Consider the following 12,642-nt stretch of genomic DNA (forward strand, 5'->3'; position numbering starts at 1 on the left):
GGATGCTAGCCCAAGTCCTAAAAAGACAGTTTACAGCCTATTGTAATGAGCAGATCAAGAAACAGGCAAGATTCCCATAGATCCCTGCACAGAAGCTTCACACTAGCTGACTACTTTACTGCAGTCAAAAGGGAGACATGTAGGGAAACTGATACCAAATACAGAAACCAGTTAGGAATCGAAACTGAGACATAAAGGACATTGGAAACTCAAGCAGGACTAACTGTATAATCAGTATTAATGACACAGGAGAAATTGAAATGAAAATATTTTCTACTTCCGTATACAATAGATGAAGAAGTAGGAGACCAATACTGTCTGGATATGCAGGAAATAGTGATTTTCAGGTTAAAAAAAAAAACAAGGAAGAAAAAAAATCTGTGGCCAAAGTTTTAGAACATGGGTGCCTAAGAATCAGACTCCTAATTCCCTATTTATGTGGCTAAATAGGTGGTGTCAAGGTTCCTTCCCCACTCTGAACTCTAGGGTACAGATGTGGGGACCCGCATGAAAGCCCCCTAAACTTATTTACCAGCTTAGGTTATCAGTAAGCTGCCACCACCAAGTGTGTTCCAAATCTTAGGGAAGAGCCACTTGGAACTCTGCCTTTCCCCAAATATTTCCCAAGTCTCTAATACCCCATTTCTTGGGCAGATTTGAGACTAATTCCTCCCCCCCACCCCCAGTCCTTACACCCCATTTCCTGGGTGAAAGGAAAGGCTTGAGATACCCTCAGCAATTAGTCCTAGTGAACACAGATCCAAAACCCTTGGATCTTAAAACAATGAAAAAATCAATCAGGTTCTTAAAAGAAGAATTTTAATTAAAGAAAAGGTAAAAATCATCTCTGTAAAATCAGGATGGAAAATAACTTTACAGGGTAATCAGATTCAAAGAGCCCAGAGAAACCCCCTCTAGCCTTAGGTTCAAAGTTACAACAAACAGAGGTAAACCCTCTAGCAAAAGGAACATTTACAAGTTGAGAAAACAAAGATAAAACTAACACGCCTTGCCTGGCTGTTACTTACAAGTTTGAAATATGAGAGACTTGTTCAGAAAGATTTGGAGAGCATGGATTGATGTTCGGTCCCTCTTAGTCCCAAGAGCGAACACACCCAAAACAAAGAGCACAAACAAAAGCCTTCCCTCTCCCCAAGATCTGAAAGTATCTTGTTCCCTTATTGGTCCTTTGGGTCAGGTGTCAGCCAGGTTACCTGAGCTTCTTAACCCTTTACAGGTAAAAGGATTTTGGTGTCTCTGGCCAGGAGGGATTTTATAGTATTGTACACAGGAGGGTCAAGCCAGTAAAGCTCTTGACGTTGAAAGAATGGCCATAAATAAGAGCAGGGAATACCAGATCTAACTTAGAATGAAAGATGTGATGGGCCATCTTCAGCAAGAGCCCATACTGGGGATACTTTACAAGAAGGCAATTCCCACTCCCAGTGCAAAAAGCATAATACGTCTAGGGTGAAATTCACCCCTTTGAGGGCAATGCATCACTTAATTCTATATTTATTATTCATCATCATTTTATATAGTTCTGTGGAAGTATACTATTATCCCTTTTTGACCAAAGCAGCTCCTACATCCTAGGTAAGTGCCCTAATCACCAGGCTATACTCATTCTTAGGCCTGGCCTACACTACAAAGTTAGGTTGACGTATGTCGCCTCACGTCAACCTATTTGAGCTTATGTCTACACTCAAATTTGTCTCTGGCCAACTTAAGCACCCTGTTACAGCAACAGAGTAAAACAACCTCCCCAAAGAGTGTAGAGCCATGGTTGACCTAGTGAGGTTGACGCAGTAGGAGTGTAGACACTGCAATACCTGCCTTGACCTTAACAGTCCTCCAGCAACTGTCCCACCAATGCCCCATTCCCTGTGACAGTGACCACTCTGGTCATAATTTTAAAAAACTCTACCACCCAGAGGTTTGTGACCCTCCTCAATGCCAGCTGGCAATGGGTTCACTGTTCTGTAACAGGCTTGACAAACTCATCACACCCAACACTTTCATAGTGCTTATCCCAAGAGGACCAAGCGAGGGATCTAATAAAAGCTTATGTCATACTGAGCTTCATAATCATTGTGAGATTTATGTACGATGATATTTAAGGAATGTTGTAGATATACTGGAAAATACGTTTTAAAAGCAGTGTTAAGGCAGGTTTTGCCAGGCAAAGGGATGTATATTCACCTGTCAGTCTTGGTTCACATGTAAAATAAGCATTGTAAGCACAATGAAAATCTGTTTGCATACGATGTGGACATGAGGGTGTGGCATGGAGCCAGCACTCCAGAATAAATGATGGGGGGGGGGAAGGAAGGTGTCCTGACTTTGGGGACAAAACAATGGACTTTGGGGTACACATAAAAGGCAAAAGGACAATTTTTTTGATCCTTGACCGAGGAAGCAAAAAAGACAACATTTTTTGCACTTATAAATGGAGGATACCAGCCATGTTTGTTGGAAACGCTGGGAGGTTGCTTTAGGTAAGACAGCTACTTTAGACAATAGTTTAAATGGCTAAGTTACATTTAGTGTCTAAAAAGCTTGTCAGATTTTGTTTGCAGTGTTGTTGTAGCTGTATTGGTCCCAGGATATTGGAGAGAAACAAGGTGGAGGAGTGCTCAGGGGAGTGCAAACACTAATTCTGCCCTACACAGCTGCGCACAAGCCAGAGAAGTGGGACAGTCACGCATGGGATGAGATAGAATAGGAATGACTCTCCAAAGGCGTAGAGAAGCAGGCACAATCCCTGCACACCCAGGAGTTCTGAGAGGCTTTCACACTGCAACACAGGGTTATGCATACAGGGCACATAAGGATGAGGGGCCTGGGGAGATTGGAGTCCTAGAAAGGGTCATTGTGCACACACAGTAGATAAGTATTCCCTCAAAAGACAACTCCAGAAAACTGCATAGATAACACCCTAGTTCATCAATGTTGGAGTGTCAAAGGGCTGAATGGATTCCTGTAGGATATGAATGTTTGGTTTCATGGAGTCAAGATAGGCTTACACATACCATTACACCATCACCAAGGAGTAGGTTAGTGTCCCACCCCCTTGGACATTTATTTATTTAGTTTCCTCTGGTATGAGTATAAAACACAGCAATGAATCTAAATGGAGCTGGAGTCTTCATGGGGATCCAGTTTAGTTTGAAATCTGAGCATTTAGGGATGGGTGAAGCTCGCTAAGGTTGTTTCATATAAACAGTTTGTAAGTTTATCTGGGTCTCTTGATATGGAAATTTCAAGCTCTTTTTTATGTGTCTATGAACTCTCTGACCTCATTTGCAGAAGAACAATAAGAAAACAATACAGAGCGAGTGTAAGAAATTCCATTTGGGGGCTGAGGTGACTTAAGATCATACTTGTGGTTTATGCTATAACCAAAGCCCTTTATGTATTATAATCTCATATGCACAGAGTGGCTTTGAATATTCTTTTCATCATATGGCTTTTGTATACACAAGAGCCATAACTGAAAAACTTAGCTGCCTGAAACTAGGCACTTGATGCCATATTTAGGAACATAAATTTAAGTGGCTTGATTTTAACAGGAGCTGAGTACTTCTCTCTCACTCAGTTTTCCCTGTATCTCTGGCAGGGTGTTGTCTCAGTGTAATGGCCAGTTCCCATGGTGTCAGTTTCACTCTCCTGCATGGAATGGCTCCATAACCTTCTCTCTTGTATTCTTAGTTACATTTGTAAAAAGGATCTTCATGCAAAGCCACAGGCTACAGCAAAGAGAGAAATAGGATATAGAGTGATCAAAGGTCATCACAGATCATTCTGACAATGATCTTTCACCACTACATGCTGTCTCTATTCTTGCTTTTTCCTTTGCTACTTAATTCCTTTTGAAAAACATCAAACAAAAATATATCATTGGGTCTATACATCCCCACAGAATGCTATGTGGGGAAAGGATTAGCGTTAGGTGGCTGGAAAAAGGAAATCCCATCTGTTATGGGGCACTCCACTCACCACTAGGTGTACCTCCGCAAAGCCACATCTGGAGATTAGCTCCACTCAGGTCTGACGCCCCCTTCTGCCACAGGTTGCACACCCTGCTGTCTTTCTCTCTCATTCCCTGTGACTCTCATGCATATGAAAGTAGTCTGTCTTTGTGGCTTGGCCCTCCGCCCAGGTCACTTTAGTCTTCCCCTTCACCTTCCCTTTCTCTTTCCCTTCCGGGGTATCAAAGTCCTTCCACTCCAATGGTCTCAGGATATTGGAGCAGACTGGCGTGTCTGGCTCAACAAGACAGGGTGCTGGAGTCCCAAGCTGGCAGGGAAATCAGGGGCAGAAGTAGTCTTGTCACATCAGCTGGCAGCCCCAAGGGGGTTTCTGTGATCCAACCCGCCACAGTGGCATAGTCAGCAGGATCTGTGCACAGCTGATTGCTTTGAGATACTGGTAGTGATTTTAAATGAGTTTTAAGTGTGGTGGCTGGAGAACAGACAAAGTGGTTACTGGTTTGTTATTTTCTGTTTGCTTATTTTGGGTAAGGGCAATAGGGACAGAAAAAGAAGTAAAATAAGTAAGATTGAAGATCAGAAAAATCTAGAACTACACTAGTTGCAAATTGCCCAGAAAGGTTGAACACTGGGCGCTGTTAACTAAGAAGCCCCTGAGCTGAGTGCATCTCAGTTTCAGTGAACTGTAGATGGGTGTGGCCCAACCTCTGTGTCTGTGCTGAAGCTGACTGGAGTGTCTAACTTAGCAAGACAGGAGTGGGGGGGGGTGCCTGTTCTGGCAGGAGGGGGTTCTCTGTGGTATCCCAGCTCATCGAGTGACAGTCTCAAGGGAAGACAAATGGAAATTGATGTGCAATTTGCCCGGGAAAAGTCTGACCTGGAAGGCTGCCCACCAGCAAACCCTGGACTTAAAAGACAAAGCAAATTGAGACCCAGAAGCATGAACTGGCTGTAATGGAGTGGAAGAGGTGCACAGAGACATGTATCCTGGAGCTGGAAGTTGGGATCCTGATGACTGCTGCGGTGGGAACAGACCCCAAGGACTCTGTAGCTGCAAGCAAGCCCAACATGAGTGAAAGGTGGGGTGGAGGGGATTTTGCTGGCCATGAAAGGTCTGTCATAGCTGGTAGCTGTGAGCCCACAGCTGGATCAGGGTCTCTTTCCCTTTTGGGGGACACAGGATTGTCTGCCCCAGAGGGGAGCCCAAAAACAAATTTTAGGTATACTGCCTCCGCCATGGTCAGTGTCCAAGTCTCTGGCAGTAAGTTCAGGAGGAGGGTGTGACATTGCACTCTATATTATTTTATGAAAGTATGCTGATGAGTGTGAATATAATATAACTAAAGTATGCTTCATGCAAAAGGTCTCTTGTAAGGTATCATTACAAAGCTTGTAATCTACTGAGTGTGGTCATCCTATTTGTATAAATGTATGACTCTTGTATCTGAAACTAGAAATATGAAATATAATTATGCAAAGTGTGGGCCACTAATGGTGGTTTGGAATCTTGATGGTTCCCATTAACCAGGACAATTGACTGTAGATGGCTCTGTTTTACTTGTAAGTCTTCCCGTATACGTGTGTGCTGGCAAGTGGGTAATGAAGTCTTACAGTGACATGTGATCATGTCACCTGAACTGGAATCCATCTTTAACCTGATGCTTTTACATTTAGAAGGAGGGGGTGGGGACCCAGACAGACAAAGGATTCCTGCCTTATGCAAAAGATATATAAGTGGGTGGAACAGAACAAAGGAGGCTGCAGTCATGAGAAATCCCCTAGCTACCACCTAAGCTGGAACAAGGGCTGTACCAGGGGAAAGGATTGTGCCCAGACTAAGAAAGCATCCAGTCTGTGAAAGAAACTTATTGAAACATCTCAGAGGGTGAGATTTTATCTGTATTCAGTTTTATTACTGTACTAGACTTAGATTTGCGGGTTTTATTTTATTTTACTTGGTAATTCACTTTGTTCTGTCTGTTACTACTTGGAACCACTTAAATCCTACTTTCTGTATTTAATAAAATCACTTTTTACTTATTAATTAACCCAGAGTATGCGTTAATACCTGGGGGAGGGGGCAAACAGCTGTGCATATCTCTCTATCAGTGTTATAGAGGGCAAACAATTTATGAGTTTACCCTGTATAAGCTTTATACAGGGTAAAATGGATTTATTTGGGGTTTGGACCCCATTGGGAGTTGGGTGTCTGAGTGTTAAGGACAGGGACACTTCTTAAGTTGCTTTAAGTTAAGTCTGCAGCTTTGGGGCACGTGATTCAGACCCTGGGTCTGTGTTGGAGCAGGCTGGCATGTCTGGATCAACAAGACAGGGTGCTGGGGTCCCAAGCTGGCAGGGAAAGCAGGGGTAGAGGTAGTCTTGGCACATCAGTTGGCAGCCCCAAGGGGGTTTCTGTGATCCAACCCGTCACAACATCCCCACAGAATGCTATGTGGGGAAAGGATTAAAGTTAGGTGGCTGGAAAAAGGAAATCCCATCTGTTACAGGGAACTCCACTCACCACTAGGGGCACTCCTCAAAGCCACATCTGGGGATTAGCTCCACTCAGGTTTGACGCCCCTTTCTGCCACAGGTTGCACATCCTGCTGTCTCTCTCTCTCTCATTCCCTGCGACTCTCATGCATATGAGGGTAGTCTGTCTTAGTGGCTTGGCCCTCCGCCCAGGTCACTTTAGTCTTCCCCTTCCAGGGTATCAAAGTCCTTCCTCTCCAATGGTCTCAGGGTGTCTTCTCATGCACTGCCGTGACAGTGCCACTTCCCCAGTGGCAGTTAGTGGAACCCAGGCCCACCCTTTACTCTGTGTTCCAGTCCAGGGACCCATACCTGGTAACTGTTGTTTCCCTCAGACCCCATTGCTCCTTCCCTAGACTCCTTCCAACAGCTGCTCGTTCTCCCCCTTCTCTGGGTGTACCAGCTCAAACTCCCCCCTCCCAAAGAGTAACTGTGGACTACTGAACCCTGTAGCCTCAAACTCACCTCTCTATGGTCAGGGAGTGACTGCAGACGACTTCCCTGCAGCTCCTCTCTGGTGCCAGCTTCCTGGCTTTATAAACCCAGCTCAGCTCTTTGCCGAGCTGGACTTCATCAGCAAATTAGGTCTTAGCACTCCCTGGCGTTCCTCCAGGTGCCGCCTATATGTTAATTGGCCTAATTTATCCCTTCAGGCCTTGTGTGGGGTGGACACCCCATCTCACCATCCCATGGAAAATTCTGATTTTGTGAAAACAGCATCTTCTGCCGAAAAGTCATTCCAACTAAAAATTCATGTTAAAATGCTCTCCCAACCCCACTATTCTCTCCCACCAAGCAAAGGAGCTGTATAGTGTCTATCCTCAGGGCTGGATGGCCAGGGAACTTAGTCAGGGGGAAGTGGGAGATATGGCTGCAGTAACTGGAGAACAAAAATCTTTCTATGAAAACAAGCAAGACTATAAAAGGGAAGAAAGTGTTGTAGTCAATGGTTCCTGGATGAGTTGAAACTGATGCAGAGATAAGATTCTCCCTGAGAGAGAGGGAAAGGAACAAGGTTGAAAGTGAGTTTGTAAGACCAATACCCTCTTACTCAATATATTAGCTCCGTGTGTATTTTTGAGTCACAGCTTTTGACTTTAGTAACACAAACAAGTTCTCATTGCTGTCAACTCTGCAGAGACAATTCCATGATAGGAGAGCAAGCTGGACTATATTCTGCTGCAGCAACAAAATTCTGCTCAGTTCCAAGGGCAGACTCTTTATTCTTGGAGATGATGTAAGATGTGTAAGGAATGCAGCTTAGTTTTCAGATCCCAGCCTAAGGCTGCAGCAGTGGTCAGTGAGTTCATTGTTTAAGCTGAACAACTTTGATCTGGAGTCACTGTGAGAGACTAAACATGTTACTGCACAGACCTAATAAACTAAGTAAACAAGCAGATGATGGTGGAGGAAATTCACTTTTGACAAAGGCAGGGTAATGCCTACAGGAAGGAATAATTTACGGTACTTATATACATCTCTGCCTTCTCAATAAACTGTAATCACTCAGGAAAGAGAATAGGAGGTCACGTGAACAGCTCAATGGCAACATATACTCCATGTGCAGCAGCAGTAAAAAAAAAAAAAAAAAAAAAAGCTACAAAAATGTCTGGATGCACCCAAAATAGACTAGAAATACTGAATATATGATAATGCCATTATATACATGGAGGGGAGTATTCTCTGGTTGTTATAGACAATTCTGCCTCTATGCTCCCAACCTGTCCCCATCCCCCTCTGCTCTAAGCTACCCCACACCCCTTGGTTCCTGCCCCCCTCCTGCTCTGCTCCAACCTACTCCCCAAACCCTCCAGATCCTGCCCTCCTCCCCTCTGCTACAATCCAGCTTCCTCAACTCCGGGTTCTGCTTCCCTCCTCCTCCTGGCCTACCCACCCCCAGACCCCTGCCCCTTCCACTCCATCTACATTGCCTTCTAGACCTCTTCTCTTCTGCTCCTTTCCATGCTCACATAACCGTCACCCTCCCCTTCAGCTGTTCTTCCCCACTCTCCCTGTCCTCTCTACCTGCACACACGATTCCTAACCCCTCTATATGCAGATCAGGCTGCATTCTGCCGCTGGACACTAGCAGTGGGAGTATTGAGAACACAAGAGAGGGAGAGAGTCTCCCTGCTCTTACACCGGAGCAATGGTGAGGGAAGTCCTGCTCTGCACATGCTTAATAAAGTGGGACCCTTAGAACAATTTGACTGCCAAACTCTAATCAGTCTCTAATGAGCATGTGCAAACTAAGGCTCATAACTCGGCCAAATTTAAGCAAATTTTCATGGGGATTGCCAAAGACACCTCCCTAAGCCCAGTGTAACCTCCCTTCCAAACCTCAAGTGCCTGCTGCAAAGCAAAGAGGCAGACGAGCTTCTCAACCAAAAAGATGGAAGATTTTTGTTTTAAACAGGGACAAAACAACTTATTTTTCCCCTATCTGGCTGAAGGGTTTTAGCTGAAACTTAAACAAAACCATAATACTAATAATCAGCCTGAGGCAAACACTCAGCATAGGAGATTTCAATCCAACCAGTCTGGCAAAGTTATAAGCCACTGAACTAGGGTCTGAATGGAAAGTGTTGGGCACGCTGAACTCTACGCAACCCTAGCAGCTCCACCTACAATTCACACAGAAAAAAACTTGGTTTAATTTTAGTAAAGGATCCTCTGTTCTGCTTTAATCACATTTTCCTTCAAAGCTGAAAGGCTCGGAAATAAAAATTAAAGGTCAACAAGCACACTTGCTTCTATACATACACCAGCATAAAACTTATCAATTCTAATCTAACACTATCCTTGTTCCAACACACATTGTTAACACTTGAGGCTTCATAAAATTTCATGCAGCCTTGGTACTGTTATACACACATGTTAAAAGTACAGCTGCTTACATGGTTCTTTTTCCGCATTTCTTCAGGACAAAACGAACAACTTTCAGCAACTTTCAAACACCAAAATATAAAAATGATATTTATGCAGACTATAGATATACAGTAATCCACACTGGAAGTTTTGAGTAGGATTGCCATGTGTAGTCTTTGCAAAAGATTTTGAAACAAAGTGAGATACCAGGGACCCAATTTCAAAAGGCATCCATTTTAATTTCCAAAATGTGTTATTCCGATACAAATTCTAATTGCATAGAAAATGTAAAGCTTTCCTACACTACTTTGTATGTTCCAGATTTTTATAGAAGACATTTAGCAGTTATTCCCACTCTTTTCCCTTGTTAAGCAAAATTTTTTGATCCAACCACAACTATGACTTCATTATCATTGCACTATAATAATTATGGATACATAAAGGAGTAATGGTCTCAAGTTGCAGTGGGGGAGGTTTAGGTTGTATATTAGGAAAAACTTTTTCACTAGGAGGGTGGTGAAGCACTGGAATGGGTTACCTAGGGAGGTGGTAGAATCTCCTTCCTTAGAGGTTTTTAAGGTCAGGCTTGACAAAGCCCTGGCTGGGATGATTTAGTTGGGAATTGGTCCTGCTTTGAGCAGGGGGTTGGACTAGATGACCTCCTGAGGTCCCTTCCAACCCTGATATTCTATGATTCTATGATATCACAACAGTCTGCTAAGGACCATTGCACCAGTGACTATAGTTGATGGCAAGTTCCCAGATAAGGTAACTGTGGCTGTTCCCATGAGCCACACAAATGTCTAGTTCTTTTCCTGAATCCTGGGTATTTTCATCAATAATGTGTTTAGGAATTTCAAAGGCTTTTCCTAACATTTAAACAGCAGTTGTCATTGTTCTAAGACACAACTATCTTACCTGAAAGGATGGATAAGTTTACAGATGCTCGGTTGTCTGTAACTCAGATGGTATTAAACTGAAAGAAAGAGAGAAAAGTTTAAGTACAATGTTAGATCATTGAACCTCAAGCATTTTGGGAAAGTTCAAGGTGCCATTTTGAAGAACTAATTACAGCAATGTAATTAAGGATGGCAAGGAATGGTTGTTTCAAAACCTTGTTCAGTATTTGGTTGACCTAGGCCTTCATTAAACACAGTGGGTCTGCACCCTCCACTTTCAGACATTGACAGGGAGTTTGCAATCTGAACCATTGCTCCAGAGCTGATTTTCAAAGCTGATCCTTATCTCTGTAATTAGAAATGGGCGTAAAAACAGAACTTCAGAACTGAAAAGTCCTCCCATTCCTGAATCAGGATCTGAATTTAGGGTTCATGTCCATCTCTACAATGGATGTAACCTTGAGTAGGAACATCCTCAAATTTTAGAAGGAGGTTGAAGGCTATCAGACCTGTCCATAGCCGTCATGAGCTAAATTAAAGCCCCGGGTCTGAACACCTCAGAACACTTTGGGGGAGATGACTTAAATCCAGATCCAAATTTTGCAGATTGGGCATTTCTCCAGCTTTGGGGCATGTGATTTTTATATGCAAAACTCCTTGTGTTCTGCCTCAAATCACAGCAACTAAAACCCCTAAAAGAAACAATAACAGCAAAAGTCAATTATACGGTTCAGAGCCATGGACAGTAGGGTCAAAGTGGTTAGGATCAATGTAGTCATGAAAAACTGATTTTAGCTCCTAATTCAGAAAAGCACTTAAACTAGAATTCAAAGGGACTACTCATGTGCTTTGCGGGATTGAGGCATATGTCATTCAGAATAACAGTCAGTATTTGCTAGAGATAGACAGAAGTGGTTAGATAAGAAGAGAGCTGACCCGAACCTTTATCCCCAAACCCAGAAGACATTATTTAACTTTAATTCAATTTATTATTTCTATTATGGTAGCACCCAGAGGCCCCAGTTGGAGTGGGACCCCATTTTGCTAGGCATTATATGAAGATTATTTTTTTTCAAGCTTCTGTAATTCTGAGTTCTGTCTAGGAACCAGGAGTAAAAGCATCAAAATAAGAGAAGGAAGTCTGTTTCCTTAGTGTTTCTAGTCCATTCCCAGGTAAGGAGCACCAGAAATCACATGAGAAATAACAGTTCATACTTCTGTTAGACCTGCTATCTGGGGATTTCAATGTGCATTACAGGCATTAATTAGTTCATACTCCTCTCACATGAGGTAAGCATTTCCCCATTTTATTGACAGGGAAACTGAGCCACAGGAAGATTAAAATGGATAGCTCAAGGACACACAGGAAGTCCATAGTAGAGCCATGAACAGAATTTACATCTGTGACTCAGTTTTCTGTGCTCTGCTCCATCCTCTAGGCCACACCCATTTCCTAATGTCTATTATGACGTGGCTGGATAAACAGCCAAGATTGCATGGCTGGGGGGAAAATGCAACATGGAGTTTGGCCATGTCACGTGACAGTGGAGGGGTGGGATTGTCAGAAATCAGAAGATGATTAGAGGAAAAGGACTAGGCCCTTGAGGCTTTTTCCTCCCCCATTCGCACAGTGATGGAAATGGTTGTTGGTGTTTGAAACCCTGCCCAGTTCTTGCTTTTACAGTAGTTACATCACATCCACTGGCAAGCATGAACAAGGTGATTTTAGCTGTGGTTTCAGAGTGGTTTGCTACCATTTCCAATTAAGTTTAAATTGATACTTAATTTACACATTACAGGAGCTAGTTTGCCATTGTTCTGATTTCCAAAATGGTTTGCTGAGGCGGGGGTGGGTGAAGAGGAAAGTAAAACATCTCTCTAGTATTTCCCCAGCTCAGGAATGGTGGTGATTGTAAAGAGAAAACCTGCTATAGCCTAAAATGGCTGGATATTTAATTTGTAAGTTCATCAGGGCTTGAACTGTGTCTTGGGTCCTGTATTCAAAATGTCTAAACCACACCATTAGAACTATACAAATAAAGTAAACTAATAACAATATGTTAATTTTATTTTATTTTATTATATTTACATAACAACCTTTCCTACCCGATGGACAGCTTCCTAATTACAGTCAAATAACAGTAATAATAATAATTTGTATTTTATACAGCAACTTTCATACAAATCTCTCAAATTTCTTTATAGAACTGAAAATACACAGTGAAATTGCAAGCCTTTATGTGCTGGGAAATCAAATATTTAGGAAACAGAAGCACATGACCTTTTTCTCTGGAAAGGCATTATAACTATCATGGGAAGTAATTTGCTGTTAATAAATTCCAGCTGATTAA

This window comes from Terrapene carolina, unplaced genomic scaffold (genome assembly GCF_002925995.2).
Source record: "Terrapene carolina triunguis isolate 2854851 unplaced genomic scaffold, T_m_triunguis-2.0 Scaffold210, whole genome shotgun sequence".
Classification (NCBI taxonomy): domain Eukaryota; kingdom Metazoa; phylum Chordata; order Testudines; family Emydidae; genus Terrapene; species Terrapene triunguis.